At 37.8% G+C, this 17566-nt stretch overlaps 2 pseudogenes across 1 annotated transcript; both read left to right on the forward strand.

Moving 5' to 3' along the window:
* The first annotated feature begins 658 nt into the window (after positions 1 to 658).
* On the forward strand, positions 659 to 7223 carry LOC145501497 (uncharacterized; annotated as a pseudogene).
* LOC145500974 (uncharacterized) lies at positions 1895 to 4920 on the forward strand (annotated as a pseudogene). The gene is made up of 2 exons (XR_014051171.1): positions 1895 to 2504; positions 2800 to 4920. The product of XR_014051171.1 is annotated as an uncharacterized LOC145500974 (transcript).
* Positions 7224 to 17566: the final 10343 nt, after the last annotated feature.

Genomic DNA, 17566 nt, shown 5'->3' on the forward strand with positions numbered 1-17566 from the left:
TACATAGATTTGGTCGAAAAGTACACATTTGGTGAATGTTTTGCCTTCAACGATGACCCAAATATTAGAAAAGAAATTGATTCAGCTTTGATGAAAACTACATACAACATTTCTCTGCAGTACAAAAAAAACAAAGGTAGGGCAAGAAAAGAGTTAGAAGAGCAAGTCCGGAAATTTCACGTAATGGAAGGGCAGGCAAAAATGATTAGGGAGTTTTACAACAAAATGGAAAGCCTGCATGATGAAATAGGAATCCTACATGATGAGCTACAAGAATGGAAATCAAGGTGTAAGAATTTAGAGGAAGAGAAGGAAAGGATCTATGAGGAGATGGTGTTCGAGGCAAAACAAAGTGAAAGGAAAACCCAAAGTTTACAGGAAGAATACAAAGAACTGGAAGATTACATTAAATTGTTAGAAAAATCTTTGGACATTTCATCGTTCAAAGGAAAGCCTCTTTCACAAGTTAAAAACAAGTCCAGGTATTGAATTGGAAAGTTTAAGTGTCAAAGAATCAGACACCAGTGTGACTCACAAGGTTAGTTGCTTGCCTAATTCCAGCAATTCTACATCTCAATCTGCAGAGGGGGAAGACAGGTACAGCTCCTTGTCAGAAGATGAAAAAAGAAAAGTCGAGCAAATCCTTTTCTTGTTAGACATGTTTTGTGTGGGAGATTCATTCTATCATGAAATCTCCATGATTACAGACAACCTACCCAGGTCCTACCTGGTGAAGCAGTGCTGTGAACAGCTGAACAAAATGTGCCACATTGAGGCATTGGATGAAAATTTTGAAGGAGGCAAAGTGAGTTCAGTTGAAATTATTTTTACTATCAATGGCAAAATCAAAATTAATATCAATGGTGGTGCCAGAATGACAAGGAATTCAAATTTCATCTTACTTTCATTTTCTATTCTTCAAACTGGGGAGTCTGTCATGTCTGCAAAAGGAAACAGAACTATTGGTATAGTCAATGGAACTGAAGGGCATCAGACAATAATGGTGTAATTTGGAAGTTTATTCAAGGAAATAAACAGCTTGATTGACTCAGGAAAATTAACTGTAGATGGTCAAGACTTCAACACTGAATTTTACCTTGGAGGCGATTACAAATTTATTTTACTGATGCTTGGACTCAATGAAGCCACATCCAACTATGCCTGTGCTTGGTGTAAAGTAAACAAGGCTGATTGTTGGAACATAAGTGACAACTACCTTATTTATAACACTCCACCCATGGTATGAACTCTCGAAGAGATCCATGAAAGGTCAACATCTAAAGATAATTACCGCTGTGATAAGCAACCTTTGTTGAACATTCTGCTGGATCATATAGTAGTAGATGAACTTCACTTGATGCTACGTGTTACAGATATTTTGATTGAAAATTTCGTCAATGAATGTTTAGACTGAGACTGTGAAGATGACTTAGACAAAAAAAGGGGGAAGCAAAGGAGGCACAGCTCAAAAACCCAATTCAAGTGATCAGACCTTCTGGTGTTTCTTTCGATGTGTGGGAACAAAAAAAATGGTGATGGGAAAGCCAGCAGCAGATATGACTGGACAAGCCTCTTGGGATCTGACAAGAAGATCCTGCTGGCTGACCTCCCCCAGTAAACTGCTCAATACCCTACGTCCAGAAACTGTATCAACAGTTGTAGAGGTATGGACAGCATTTGCTGACATCTACAAAGTTGTCAACAACTGGAATCCAGAAAACGACCCAAAACAGTTTTTTATGAAAGCAAAGCAGTGGATTTCTTTGTTCCTCAGCTTAAGGGGGGGTTCTACCTGAAATTGACTAGAAAAAGCGTTTTTTTGTTTTCTTAAATCACAAGTTCAACTACTTGACTTTACTTTGGCAATTGTTTTTATTCGAATATTTAAAAAATAAAGGAGAAATAAGCGTTTGTAAACAAGAGGAATTTCGTTACCATGGCAACGGAAGCTGGCATTTTTTGTTATTTCCTCCTTTACGAGTGTGTTTGCCCCCCCCCAAACCAGGTAGAAACTAACTTAGTCATATTTGTGACCCCATACATGAAGCCATATGCGAGAAAATGCAAGAGAGACACTGGGGACAAATTGGAAATTGCTTCGAGTGGACCTTGTTTATTTCGAAATACAGTGCTGGGAAAGTTTTACTTTGAAATGACTGGAAAGAGAAAAAGAAGCATTTTTCGGAAAACGAGGAAAAGAAAAGGATTTGGTGGAGCTATTAAAAGTCCGCAATCATGCGAGGAAACTCCTTCGAAAGAGAGTGAAATCTCTGAATCGGGACCTGGTACTTCGCACGATCAATCTGATTTATTAGATTCTGGTGAAGAGAGTGACCAGCCACTTAGTTCTTCAAGGAAGAAAATGAAACTCCAGAGCTCTGAGGATGAATCTTATATAAGTTCTGCCGAGGAAACAGAAGCAGTAGAGGAAGGAAATGGATACAGGCTTGTTGATTTGAAGAGTTTGTCGTCTGTGTTCTCGAATGTACACAAATGCAAAAAAGGTGAAACAAGCATGTACAACTCGTGTTTTCTTTGTACATTATTTTCATTTTTGTGGTGTTAATGTATTGTTATGCAAATACCTCCCAGCTTATCATGAAGGACTTTAATCAGCTGTAAATATAAAGTATTATTTTACTGTGCCAGAGTCTTGTTTAGACTCTCCATGTGTTGACACTGATATTGAATAAATTAATACTAATTCATGCATTCAGTATTATTTATGTTATAAGCCTATGTGTGTGGTTCCGTAGCTGTAGTTGCTAGTATATTTTTCTTGTTATTTTATTAATTCAGGAAATCTTACTATGGAAGAAAATGCCTCCAGCCGTGCAGGATTAATGTCAGACTTATCCATTCAATGCAGTTCTTGTGATGAAAGCACTCCTTGGCAGACATCACCCCAAATCACCAAAAAAGGAAAATCTTTTGATGTCAACAGGAGAGCTGTATATCATTCAATAGAATTGGGAACTGGATATGAAGGGCTTTCCTCCTTCTGTGCAATAATGAACATGCCTTGCCTTTCAAGAGCTGCGTACTACAAGCAAATGGATGTAATTTTGGAGGCCTTGGAAGATGAGGCAAAAGAAGAACTTGTGAGAGCAGGCCAACGGCTTCGGCAGCAAGTGATGGAGGAAAACGGCGAGTCTGACAGCACTGCAATAATTGATGCTGCTGTTAGCTTTGATGGCACATGGGCCAAGAGAGGCTTCACTTCATTAACTGGTGTTGTTTTTGTTATATCAGTTGACACTGGAGAGGTACTAGACTACCATGTGATGTCGAAGTCTTGCCATAAGTGCTCTGTGAAGAAGTCACAATGTGAAGGGGATGATGAAAAATTTGAAGACTGGAGAAGGGAGCATTTGGCAGCTGGTGAATGTGACATTAATTTTGATGGAAGTTCACCAGCTATGGAAGCTGAAGGAGCTTCTGTTCTTTGGAACAGATCAATTGAGCTTCATAACATAAGATACAAATGGATGGTGTCAGATGGTGACAGCAAGGCTTTTAACACAGTAGAAAATGTGTATGATGGCTGCAAAGTTATTAAGCTGGATTGTGTGGGCCATGTGCAGAAGAGGATGGGTAAACATTTGATGAATCTTAAGGCCCGCACAAAAGGTAAACTGGAGGATGGAAAGCCGGTAGGGGGAGTGGTAGGCTTACGGAAGGAAAAATTAAGCAGCTCCAAAAGTATTACGGTCTGGCGATCCGGCAAAACACCTTGGCTAAGGCAAATCCTGTGGAAAAGGAGGTCGATGTTGCAGTTTATGCAATGAAAAAGAATGTAATTGCCATTCTTCATCATTGCATAAAATCAGAGGATGCTGCTAAGCAACACCGCTTCTGCCCTTGTGGTGAAAGTTCGTGGTGTAAATGGCAGCAGGACTTAGCAACTGGAACTAATACGTACAAAGGAGACGACTGTTTACCTGAAGTCTTCCTGGAGCTGCTGAAGCCAACATTTGTGACTCTGAGTGACAGTAAACTTCTGGAAAGATGTGTACTTGGGACAACCCAGAACCCAAATGAAAGTATCAACGCTATGGTTTGGGTGCGGTGCCCAAAGCACAAACACCACGGAGTAAAAGTTGTGCGCTGTGCAGCAGCATCTGCAGTCTGTCATTTCCATGGAGGGGCTGAGAGCAGGAAAAGAGTGATGGAGAGACTTTCCATTCCTGGTGGTGCATTTACTGACCACATATTAAGGCTCAGGGACAGGAAACGGCTCCGAAAAGCGGATAGCCAGGCAACAGCTAAGGAGAAAAAGCGTCGCCAAGGGTTACAGCTTGTCCGTATCCGTCGAGAAGAAGCCCTTCGTGAGAAAGAAGGTGTCACATATGAAGCTGGGGCTTTCTAAATTTGCTCACAAGGCTTCTTTCACTTAAATGTGGACTGTTTACTACTCAGAGACTCTATTATTTGAATACAGCTGTTGTTTAATTTGATTTTCTTAATTTAAGGGCCTTTTTCTCAGTACGCAGTTTTTTAACACTTAAGTAAAGATATCTCAAGAAGGATTACAGCTATGGACCTAAAATTTTCAGGGATAGTTGTTAATGAGTTAATTGGGATGAGCAAAGGAATTTGTCATAGGACTTTTAGTAAAGAAATGGTCAACCGAATAGTGACCACTCTCTGGACATGTAACTTGAGACATGTGCAATTACGTCACATTTTGAAATTTGTCAAAACCCTTCGTTCATCCCAAGAAGCATTCTGTATGCTTTAGAATGACAGTAAAATGTTGTTTTGTTGTCGAATCTGCATGTAGAAATCTTTACTCAAGTACATATGTGTCACCCACAGCACGAGGTCTCTTGGAATGCCCGGTGTCAGGTTACATTTGCCGATGGCACTCCATAACATAAGTTTTTGAAATCTATGGTTCATGAGCTTTCCAGTGATATATAGTTTATGGTTTTGAATAAAAGTCTTTATTTTACAATTATTTGAAAAAATACACATTTTTCAGGTAGAACCCCCCCTTAAATGACAAAAGGAAGGGGTACAAAAGAAATTCAATACCACCATATATGCATTTCATGGTGACACACATCCTCAGGTTATTCGAGCTCCACAAATCAGTCAACATTTTCACAGGGCAAGGAGTCGAAAAGAACGACGACATGGCTCGTGGGATTATTTTGTGCAAGTCCAATAAATGGGATTCTGCTAGGGATGTCCTTCGACAAGAAAGATGTCAATGGGAGCCAGGTGATCTGGTGACGTTATTGGAGAGAAAATTTTATTGCCATATCCCATAAGGCAGCCCGCATGTAGTCGTGAGTTTGCATTTGAATGATGGCAGTCACTGCCAGGGCGAGTGTTGACACTTTTCAGAATTATTTTGTCTTATCTTATACCATGCTTGGAACTCGGAATTGTGCTGTAAATATGAGAAGTGTTGATTTGGACAGTTGGGAAGTCTCTTTCGACGGTGAATCTTTTCTACACTTGGATGGAAGTGATTTGAGTACTTGAATCGCACAACATGCAGCGCTGGCTGCATCGCATTGTAAGCTTGAAAATCACTTCGTGTTTTACTTCAATTTGCTTTTAACAGTGTACTTTCTATACCGGTATTAAAGGTACTGTATTCCATCAATCTCTAGTTTGCTTTTATTTAGTCATTCATTTTATTATTATCGTATGTCGGCCACAGCACTAGTTTGGTCGACCATTCGATCAAATGCTCTCCAACTCAGTAAAGAAAAAAATTTAATAATCTGAATGGCACACGCCAAGAATTGCTAGAAAAGATTGGCCTGACCTTTAATAAATTTGGAGAGGTAGTTGTGGGCTATGTTGACATTGAGAATTACATAACACTATTTCTAAGTCACTCAAGTGTACAGAGTGCAGTTTCAACACCAACCAACAGCATCATGATGGTTTCCTATGGCTGAAATGGTCATGCCATTTCACAGGGGAGAAAAGTGTCAGAGTGAAAATCATTGAGCCTTATAATTTACTGAGCACAGTATAACAGTTGCTCTTTGGTTGGGAAATGATGACTATGGCACTGTCCAAAAATGCGCAGGGGCAGTTTATGAACAGCTTACACAACTTCAAACAATCAAACATGGACTAACCCATTGATGCCTGAATGAAATTGCCCGCGACCCACCCCTAAACCATGTGCGGAGTAACCACAGACACAAGATCAGGTTTCAAGACATCGTTTATTTAAAGTTCAATAAATGAAGGGTCAAAATATTAAAAAATTTTAACAAAAAGAACTCAACCTGATGTATAAAACTGGTGAGAAAACAAGAAATTATATTATTTCCTTACCGTGTGACAAAATGTCCCACAGAAGCAGAGAAAATTGACTTTGCGAAAATGAGTTAATTATTGACTTTGGGGGACAAAACGAAACCAAATACAACAGAATTTTATTCTTGTAACGGCTAACATTTGAGAAAACAACGAAAAATAAAAGCGAAGAACTCTTGTAAAATCAATCTGAAAACAAGAAATCAAGTAATTTCTTCACTGTGCGACGAAATTTGACGGCGCTGGAAAGAAAGATGAAAGTCGTAAATCAAAAAGACGACAAAAACAAGGCAATTATTTTGAGATCAGTTGTATTTCAACTGTGTTAATTAGTGGCCATTTTGGTTCTTTTCCCAGCGGTTCTGTAGTAGCTTAATAAGACGCGCAAATATTTGAACGAAGCGAATAAACAAAATAAACAAAGCGCCTGGAGGTGGCCGTAAATTAAATATGCAGAAATCCAGCGTACAAGTTACTGTTCACTTTTAAAACCTAAATTTCCCAAACACAGGGAACCAAATGAGAGAAATGCAAAAGGAAGGTCAATAACAATAGATTTTCATTCACACTGAGGCGAAGAAACCTATTTAAACGCAAAAAATTGTTCAAAATTTTGCACACGTGCTTTGCTGCATGACCACATGTTCAAATTATTCTTTACGCTAACACAAAAGCTTGAGTTTTTACCGACCGCTTTTCCGGACATTTTTAACGCCTGTGGCTTTACCAATTGTTCCAAAAGTTGAATTCAACTTCGAAGTAATAATGTACATTACCATTTTTGTTTCTTAAGTCCAAAAAGCTGCTTTAAATCTGTGATCTGAAAGCGCTCTGATCTTCATGTTTTCGCAGCGGTTGTAGGAAGAAAACCTTCTTCACCAGAAAGTTCTACGGACTCTGTACTACTTGATCCTCCATACTGAGGCCACCTAAACATTGATTTGTATTTTTCCTTTCTATTTTAAAGCCCAAAGCAGTAATTTATCTCTGTTACGAGTGAAAACAAGACCTTGGAAGTTTTTAGATTTGTCCCACAAACGCGCCATGATTACTTGCACTTTTCGAGCGCACGATTTTAAGAAGAAAAACCGTCTTTCTAGACAGCAATCGGCGGAAAATGGGTGGAGCAAACTTTACAAGTAGTAGGACACAAAAAACCTCATAGAATAAAACTATTGTTGGCCTGTGGAAGAGAGCCTGGAACAACGAAGCTGCAAGAAATGTTGGACAAAGTCTCGCAACTGATGGAGGACTTGCCATTGTTTGCGATCTCTGCGATGACACCAAAGAGAATCTGGAGGAAAGATATCTGATTGCACAAGATCCATCTTTAGTTCGAGCGGCACAAATGGCTTCCTTGCGTCTTCTGCACACAGTTCCTTCAACCAACAAAGCTGAATACTCCATCAAAATGTATGGATCAATGGAAAGAAGGTTCAACCACCTCTTGCGGGAGAGAACATGTCATGTGCCCATGCAGAAGGCCCACAAGCCAACTCACTGACTTTGTTGGTCTAGATAATCAAGTACTGAACTTTTCTTAGTTTAAAAATCTTTACGAATATGCGGTAGTAAAGTTATAACTCCACTCAACCAAAGTATGATGAGAAAAAAAGCCTTCCGACTGAAAACTGCCATGTTTATCCTCACAGCCCTATCGATGTGTCAATGGAATACACGCTGAAGGTCAGAACAAGCTCTACTAGGCGCGCAAAGTATTCTGTGCGGCTTTAAAAATAATTTCTCCTTGAAGATGATTGGTTGATTATTTACGGTCAGATCACCTGGAGCTTAAAGAACATGAAAGGGAGGTGCGAAATTACACAGAGAGAAAAGAAAGCTACTTGAATGTTGAAATTAAAGAAGCCCGAAAGCGAGCAAAAATTCATCTAACTGAACATCTGCAACAACCAAGTGAAACTCAAAATGAACAGCCTCCTACACAATCCACAAGCTCCGATACTGATTTTTCAAAAATGACTGAGAATTCAACAATGAACTGAAACAGAGAAATGCCAAAGGCTTCAGTCAAAAAAACAAAGCTGAGCTTCTCAAACAGCTGGAAGAGATTTGTAAACAAGAAAATCATCAATCGGCAAACAGCTAGCAAGCAGACAATGCAGTTTTCTTCCTGAATCAATCAGGCAACTTGTTACTTAACATACAGTAAATAAGGTCAACACCCTTTAAATTAGATGTGGCAGTAAGCAATGAATAAATGATAAATCTTGTTTTAAAAGGGACCAAATCAAAATCTTTTGATGCAAGAGAGCTGTTGACGAGGGTAATGACTTGTTCCAAATCTCAAACTGTCTTTGGTGAATACTCCTGGGCAGTGAAATCATGATTTGTTGTGAGTGCTTATTACACCATGGGCTCAGCAATGGTACTTTGACATATGGAAACAAGGCAAATATGTTGACCTTATAAACCTCCTTTGTTGTAACCCTTTCACTTCCAAGGCCAAAATCAAACTTCGGTACAATCCTAAATTTGATTTGGGTTCATTAAAAGAATGTGGAACTTTCATTTGAATGGTTACACAATATGGTTTCACTGACACGCTACAAGACCATGTCAATGGCTCAAGGTTTGGCTGCAGGAGTAGATTGGGTTAAGCTCAAAGAAAGTAATCTAACTTAAAAGTGTGAATGGCCAATGGTTAAAGTCCAGAGAAAGTTTCTCAATAAGCATTCCCTTATGTTCTAGAAGTTTTCTCTGAAAAAGTGTAAAAGTTTTAGGTGACTTTCCTAAAAATATTTGCACCTTAAAAGGGTTTTTTACCCTTACCCCGATCCCCATTGGAGTAACAAAGTAAATCCCATTTTTCAGGGAGTTTGCATCTACTGAAGTCCTCTTCATATAGTAAAATATGCCCCTTTTCCCTGGCCTCTCTTCCCTTTCCATGAAACAAACTTCAAAAGCAATCATGGTGAAAGTCAATCACTACATTACATCTACTCTTATTTTTAAGTTTCGAGAGCACTGATACCTGTTAAGTATCTACAGCTCTCATCAACCTCTCTGGTTGCACTTTGAAAGTTCTGCAGCAGAATCAAAATAGATACTAGGTCAGCTCCTCTTGACAGCAACCAAAATTTTGAATTTATAGAAATCGATTAAAATGAACTAGGAAACCAAAATTGAATGAAATACATGTACATTAATCAGGGTCTTATTCCAAAACTTTAATGTACAAACATAAATAAATACATTTAATAAAAAAAATAGACTTATAATTCTGTTAGAGTGTAGACATCCTACAGTAGTAATGGAGACTATTAACATAAATTATTGGTGTACACATTTGACTGAAGTTAGAACACTGCCAATAAAAACTCTACCAAACGTTTAAGTAAAATGGTCTTTATACATGCAGTTGTTGCGTCTCCTCAAAGAAAACTCAATTGAAAAACAAAGAAGCTATAGTTCCTTTAATTATTATACAACAGCTCATTTACTAAACAGTCAAAGTGTCAATGAAAGTGACCTGACAAGATCAATGGTGAGGGTTTCCTCTTCCTCCCAACTGTTTTCAAATGTGCTGTAACCTAGCCATTTAACCAAATACTGTGTCTAAAAATGATATATTATATGCGTAAGTACGTGTTAAAGAACAAGAGAAATCCAACAGCAACACCTGACAAACCACAATATTAAAACCAAAACTTGAACTCACTGTTCTGCCCGAACTCCTCTTGGAAATCAATCGCTCCACAGCAAAATAATGCAAACTAACATTTCTTTTAATTTTGCGAAAGTTTTTCCCTCCCCAGAGAAGATCTCAGGAGGAAGCATTGTGTATTTGCACACAAAAAAACTGCAAGAATTTTTGCTTGAACTTCGCACACTGCTCGCCATTACAGTGTTTTTTGTTGGCCGCAATTTGATACTTTCACACATGATCAGTATGAGCTCTTCCTTGATTCCCGAGCCCTCAATACATTCCACTGACTGTCACGGATTTATTCCCATGGAACACAATCACGCAAGTATGTTGATTTTTAGACAAGAAGGAAATTGCCAAGTTTGGATTGTTGCATTCATTTAGAATTCTACTGAAAGTATTGCCATGCTCCACCGTTCTTTTTAGAAATCCATGATGCTGGTTGGTTTTTCATTGTTTTGTCATTGTTTTAGCATTGCGACTGGTTTGGCTACACCAAATCATCACATTTGATGTGGCGTGCTAGTATCATTTTTCGAAGTCCAGTTTTGGCATTAGTTTCCACACATATCTCACTTAAACTTATCAAATGCCATAAGCAACCATGAAATAGCTTTCTAAAATCATCTCTGCTAAAAAGGAAACGGGTTTAAGACTAATTTGCCAAAAACACGGTTTAAGTATGTGTCAATGTTGAAACCACTAGGCTTGCTTAGTGTTTTTGAGGCATATACTGCAATTCTATTGAAAAAATCTACAAACTCCCACCCTTGAGCAACATTATCTGGCCAAAAAAAATGTGAAAAAGTTCTTCTTAAAAGTGTGCACAATTCTGTGCCTTTAATGTTTTAGTGTATTTTAAACTTTTTAGGTCAGGGATCACATCCTTTCTTTCCCCTCGCAAGAGTCACATTACTCAAGAAAGGACAATGGCAACAAATGTTATTTGGAAGAAAGTCTTTTGGCGCAGCAAGTGTACCATATGTACCTGCACGAGGGAGAACCCGAAGTATGGATCAATAATCTAAATGTCCTCAGGTAAATAATTCAAAAGTGATAAGTTCCTTGAGTGTCTCACTTCCTTGTTTTTGTTTAATAATATTATCAGTATTCTCGACATTGACTAATTGAGTTATGGAATAGGGTAACTGATATCAGAAGGTGACATCATTGGAGCAAGATAATGTTTGTTATCTCAGACTTAATCAGAAGAAAAAGACATCATTGAAAAAAGTTTATGTTTGTTAATTTTTTGGCACTAAATATTTCTTTTCTTCCTTATAGAGAAGTACTGCAAAACCAGCAACCCTTGCCGAAACTTCAACCTAAAATCAGCCAAGACTATTACTGGCATGTGTTTAACACAGAATTCAATCTGGGCTTTGGTCTGCTGAGGATGGATACCTACGTGAGGTGTGATGAGCTGGCTTTAGCAATTAAAGTCAGCTCAGGAGAAGAGAAAGAACAACTAAAAGAGGAGCATGACAAACACCAAGAGGAGGCACAAGCTGGCTACGACAATAAATGTAGGGAAAAGCTAGTCACCACCCACAGCTGGTTGGGAAAGCAAAGGATTCTGGGGCCACAGAATAAGCCACTGACTGTAGATGCCGTGGACAAGATAACCTTTGACTGTGAACAAAACCTTCCCACACCCAATCTCCACCAAAGCGATGAGTTTTACGCCACGCAGCTTTGGGTCTACAACTTTGGCATCCACGATTGTGTGGCCGAGCAGGGCTACATGATGTGGGGGGGAATGTAGCAAAGTGCGATTCCTGTGTAGTGGTCTCCTGCCTGAACATGTTCTTCACAGAATTCAGAAGTGGAGCAACTGAAAGTTTGCATTAAAAAGAAAATTCAGATCTAGTTTGACGCAGCGGTTTTAAACAGTGTGGTTAATTTATTACTCTTAGAAATCACAAAAACTTAGAAAACCAAGTGAACCAACCACAACTCAAGCAAATGCAAGTGGTTAGCAGTATTGTCTTAACGAAGAGAGAAACGAGACTAAAAAGGTCTTAATATCTTCTCTGTAATTTTTCATAAGTTATAAGTAAAAAACAAAAATAGAGGTAAAAACCAAACAGCATGATTTTAAGACTTATCACAGTAGAGAATTGAAGATCAAATCCATTTCATTTGAACTTTCATTTTTTTACCTACAGATTGCTGCTCAGCTACTCTGACAGGTGTATCGGCCAGAATAAAAACTACCTCCTAGTGAAGTTCTTAGCAGACCTCCAACATGAAGGAATCTACGAGGTGATTAATCACAAGTTTCTCATGAGAGGCCACACATTCCTTGAGAACGACAGGGATTTCACCCAGATCGAAGAGCAAAAAACAGCCCAGGTGTTGGTGCCCAACAATTGGCTTACGGTCGTCAGAGAAGCCAAGCTAACAAAACCATTCATTCTAAGTTTATTTTGAATTATATTCAGTTCTTATCGTAACAGGAATAACAAAAAAATGGCAAAAGGACTGCAGTGATGCGCACCCGGAGTCTCTATGAGTCAAGAATTTATCTATAGTTATAGCGACCCGTATTGTTAGAGTCTTACCGGAAATCATTCATAGCAATCAAACTGGGTGCGTTTCAGGTCGCTACATGGAAGAAGCCGCAAGATCAATTCTGGACATAATGGATTACACAAAAACTTATGTTATTCCTGGATTGCTACTTTTTATAGATTTCGAGAAAGCTTTCAACAGTCTGGAGTGAAATTTTATGTTCAAATGCTTAGAAGTCTTTGGATTTGGTCCCAGTCTTACAAGATGGGTAGAAACCTTTTACAGTAACATAACAAGTTGTATTGTCTATAATAGAATGCTCTCAGCTAGCTTTGAAATAAATCGATGAGTAAGGCAGGGAGACCCTCTTTCCCCTTACTTGTTTATCATCGCTGTGGAACTATTAGCAGTTGCTATTCACTCATGTTCAGAAATAAATGGAATCAAAATAGATTCAAAAGAATTCAAAATGGTGCAGTATGCAGATGATTCAACAGCTTTTGTGTCAGATATCAGATCTGCTCAACACCTTTTAAGTTACTTGATCAATTTGAAAAATGTTCTGGCCTAAAGGTGAATTATACAAAAACTGAAGCAATGTGGATTGCCTCCTTCCGTAATAACACCGAAACACCTCTAGCATTGAAATGGCAAAAACTGTAAAAGCTTTAGGACTTCACTTTAGTTACAATAATGCAGAATCAGTACAAAAGAATTTCTACGATAACCTCAGAGGAATCAAATCTCAGATACACTTGTAGAGTTGGAGAGGCCTCTCCCTGTTTGGTCAAGTGACAGTTACTAAGAGTTTATTACTTCCTAAAGTTTTATACATCTCATCAATTCTTCCTTCTCCTATGGAGTTCATAAAGGCTTTTCAAACAATTATGTTTAATTTTCTTTGGAAGGGTCCTCATAAAATCACCACAACAGAAGTAATAAATGATTTTGGATTTGGTGGCCTAAAGGTAACTCATCTCACAACATCAATTATGTCAGTCTGAATTTCATGGATCAGAAGATTTTTAAGCAATAATTTTTATCCCTGGAAAGCACATCTATTACATTTACTAAAACCTTTTGGTGGAGAATTTTTTCTTCATTGTGATTATAATATTGATGACTATAACATTTTCCCAATATTTTATAAGGAGATGTTACATTGGTGGTCAGATTTTTGTTTTAGATTCAACCTTGTAAGTCCATGTGAAACAATCATCTGGAACAATCATAACATTGAAGTAAACAGTAAACCTATATTTTATAATAATTATAATAGCGCAAACATTGTTCTTCTAAGCAACTTTAAATTTGATTTCAGTAACACAGAGTCCTTTAACCTTGCAAAACATAATAGTTAAAAAGATTCCAACTTTCTGACCTAGACTGGTGTTTGTTGCGCTGTACCGTCATCTAAGAATTCCAACCTGCGAAGTTAATAAAGATCATGTCAGATCACTGCAATTTAAAATCGGTGACAAAACCTTTGATCCAGCACTTAGCAAATCTAGGGATTTCTACGGTCTGCTTACATCTTGTAACGCGACAGAGTCCAGAGGCTTCACAATGTTAAAATCTAAATTTTCTATTGATAGCCTTCTCATTAATAATGTCCTGTATCTGTGAAACATATGTGCAATGCTTTCAGTTTAAAATATTGAAAGACATTTTATTCACAAATTCTTGCTTAGCTAAGATAGGTTTAATACAAAGCAATGTTTGCACCTTTTGCAATACTGGTGTGGAAACCATTGATCATTTATTCTTTTACTGTATTTACTCATGAATTTTGGGAAGAAGTTGAATCTTACTGGTTTGCTATAGCCAAAGACCAAAGGAAACTCCAGTTAAAGACTTTTTAGTTGATGTCACAGATACTAAATGTTCTCTGTTTAACTACTGAATCGTTTTAGGTAAGCTGCATTTATGGAACTGCCGTAGAAATAATAGTCGTCCTTTTTTCTCTTCCTATAAGGAACTAATTCAAAGAAAATATGAAACTGGATGTCAAATTGCTGCTAGGTACAATAATAGCAAGATGCTAGAGGCTAAGTGGAAACCCTTTCTACATTGTAATTTGCTAGGCACATTGGTGTGTAATCGAAAAAAGGAAAAAACAAACTGTAAAAGTAGTGTAAGAATTGTACTCTAAGGAAGTATTGTATAGTAAGTAGTATAAGTAACTTATCGTTAGTGGTATTGTAAGTAGTGTATGTCTTGTTTTGTTAGTAGTGTCCTTTGTGTTGCAATAAAGAAAAAAGTTTACTTTAAATTATATTCAGTTATTATTGTAACGGGAATAACAAATAAACAGCACGCAATGCATGCAGAAGCGATAACGTAAAATTATTCCTAGAAGATTGGAACATAGGCAGACAAACTGATTCTTAAACTAAACTGTAGAACTTTTGTGTTAGAAATTTTAGGGGTTCACATTTAGGGTAGTTCATTTGTAGTTCATTCAAGTAGTTCATGTACCAGGTCCATGGTGTTAGTCCATGTGCTATGGGTCAGTGAAATGTACCAACCCAAAAGAAAGATTAATCACTAAATTTTGCAATACATAATAAAGGAATTTCTGTTAGTGTATTTTTCAAATTTCTTACACTTACTTTTATTTTTGTTTCAGCGAGGATGTTCATCAGGATCTTTTCAGGAAAGCTGAGGATGTTTAGGGTTGTTACTGTGATTTCGAGATTGATATTTTCGAAACTATTTTAGTGCTATGTTATAAATTTTCAAAACAACATTTTGCAATGTATGAATCAAAATTTTGTAAACCATTTTGAAATATCACTTTGTACGTAGTAAACATTCAAATAGAAACGAAACAGTGAAGCAGTTGTAACTGATTATTATTTGTCATTAAAGGTAACTTTAAGATATCGGTTTTGTATTGAATTGCTGATATAAAATTAGAGCTGTTGTTTTTTTGTTTTGCTTTGTAACAAATTACTTAAGGCCGGTGCTTAGGTAATGTGCACACATTGTGTGCATAATGCAAGGCATAGATCAAGTAAAGCCTGTCCAATTGTTCTACATCATGCAGTTGACACTCAACGATCTCAACGCACACCACGTGCCAGCTACTTGGGTTCGTTACAAGAATACTATTCTAAGCTGGTTGTACTTTCAAGCAAGGTAAGAATTACAAAAGTTGTCATCACATAATGAGCATTGATATAAAAGTGCGTGGAGAATTGCAAACGGTTTAATAGTCTGTATCGTGGGCCAAAATGAAGCTACAGTACAAAGATACAAACCTTAGAAAGTAGTGTTGTTGGACTTAATTCATTCCTGTAGTATTGGAATTTAAGAACTATTTTATTTTAACAAATAAATCGTCTATTTTGTTTATTGAAAGCTTTTTCTTTAAATCAAAACCAAAACCAAGACCTCTTAAACAAAGAACCTAATACCTTTACACTCACAACATTACTTTCTGTCAAGTTCAAGAGCTTTATTGCTCATGTCAGGATGGAGGTTTAAGAAGGTAGAACCATGATGATATAAGAAAATTGAAATTGCAGGGGATGAAGTTGGAGCAGAAATCAATTAAGGGAAGGCCATGATTCTGTTGTTGAGGGTAACCCACATAAAATTTCAATAATGAAATGAGCTACTCAGCTTTACAAAACACATATTCCTTATCTGATGAGTAGATACATACGGGAAAATTTCTTACTATAAGAATGGCCGGTGAGGTTAGGGGCATTAGAGCAGAGAGTAAGGTCAGAATAGCACTTGCCTTGTAAAAAGAAATCATTGCAAGGGGGTACTTAAAAAATGTAGCTATAGAAACCCTTAAATTATTTAATAGTTACTACCGAAACAGGTAGACCGCGAATTAAAAGATACGCGTGACAGTTGATTTTGGCGCTAAATGTCAACGACTTAGGTCACGTGGCTTTGTTTTTCAAACCAAAAACATGAACTCACGTGACCACATTCCAGAACTCTACGATTATTCGCAATAGTTGCCCTTTTTGCTTTTCCTCCTTCTCTGGTCACAAGTATGTTGCAGCTAAAAGTTTTTTATAGCATCCCAGAAGGAGTCGACAGGTGTGAAGTCATCTTCACCGAAAGTATAAGACAGAATTTTGAAGATCTCATGCAAGTAATTAGAGGTAAAATTGAGAGTTTACAGTTTATACCTGACACGGAACTATGAGTACTGTACACGGATGATGAGAACACGTTGGTAACCATACGCGCGAACGACTCCTTCCACGATGCTTGGCGTTGTGCTTCCAAAGTGCAAGGAACGACATTTCGCCGTTTAAAGATAAAAATCATGTGGCAACCTAAATCAACACCCGAGTTAATTTCTGCGAAGCGTCAGCAGATGAGAGAGGGAAGCGAAACAGACAGAGATTTGAAGAGAAAACTCAAATCTCCACCTCGAAAACAACAGCACGGAGTTAGTACAGGCGATTTGCCCGAAAACAATGTGCTAAATCGTGGGCCACGATCAAATCATTATATGTCCCCCTTGGATCTCCTCATATCAGATAAACAAGAAGAAGTAAAAAAAGAGAGGAAAAAGGTGGCGGAAAAAGAAGAGGAAGTACAGCGATTGATGGCTAGATACGGCAAACTTGCAGGGATAGATTATTCGAAACCTTCTTGTACCAATGTCATCGGCGTGAAAGGCACAATCGTGTCAACTGCCCGTACAAAGCTCACCCTTGCCAATCAGCAGAATTTTGTGGTGACTTAAGCAAACACAAAGATGAAAAAGATGTTGTTTCTCACGCAGTTAACGAACTGAACAATGCAAAGAAAGGTCTTGAGAAACTGCAAAACACTTTGTCAATGAAGATAGCACTAAAGAATCAAACATCAAACTCATTCTCAAGTCTTATGCGATCGCGATTGATTAACGAGTGCAAGCCATGCTACCTAAATACTCAAGGGTTTGAAAACTGGCGTCAGGTTAACATGGATTTAAAGAAACTTGAATCCCATTTTAAAGGAAAAATTCCCCCAGTTGGGGTCAGCTTACTTGAGGCACTGACGGAATATGACAAGAAGATAGTGCTAGAAAGCTACCAAGTGCCACACCAAGGAAATCCCGTGCGAACTTTATGGGAATTA

This window comes from Orbicella franksi, chromosome 10 (assembly GCF_964199315.1).
Source record: "Orbicella franksi chromosome 10, jaOrbFran1.1, whole genome shotgun sequence".
NCBI classification, from domain to species: domain Eukaryota; kingdom Metazoa; phylum Cnidaria; class Anthozoa; order Scleractinia; family Merulinidae; genus Orbicella; species Orbicella franksi.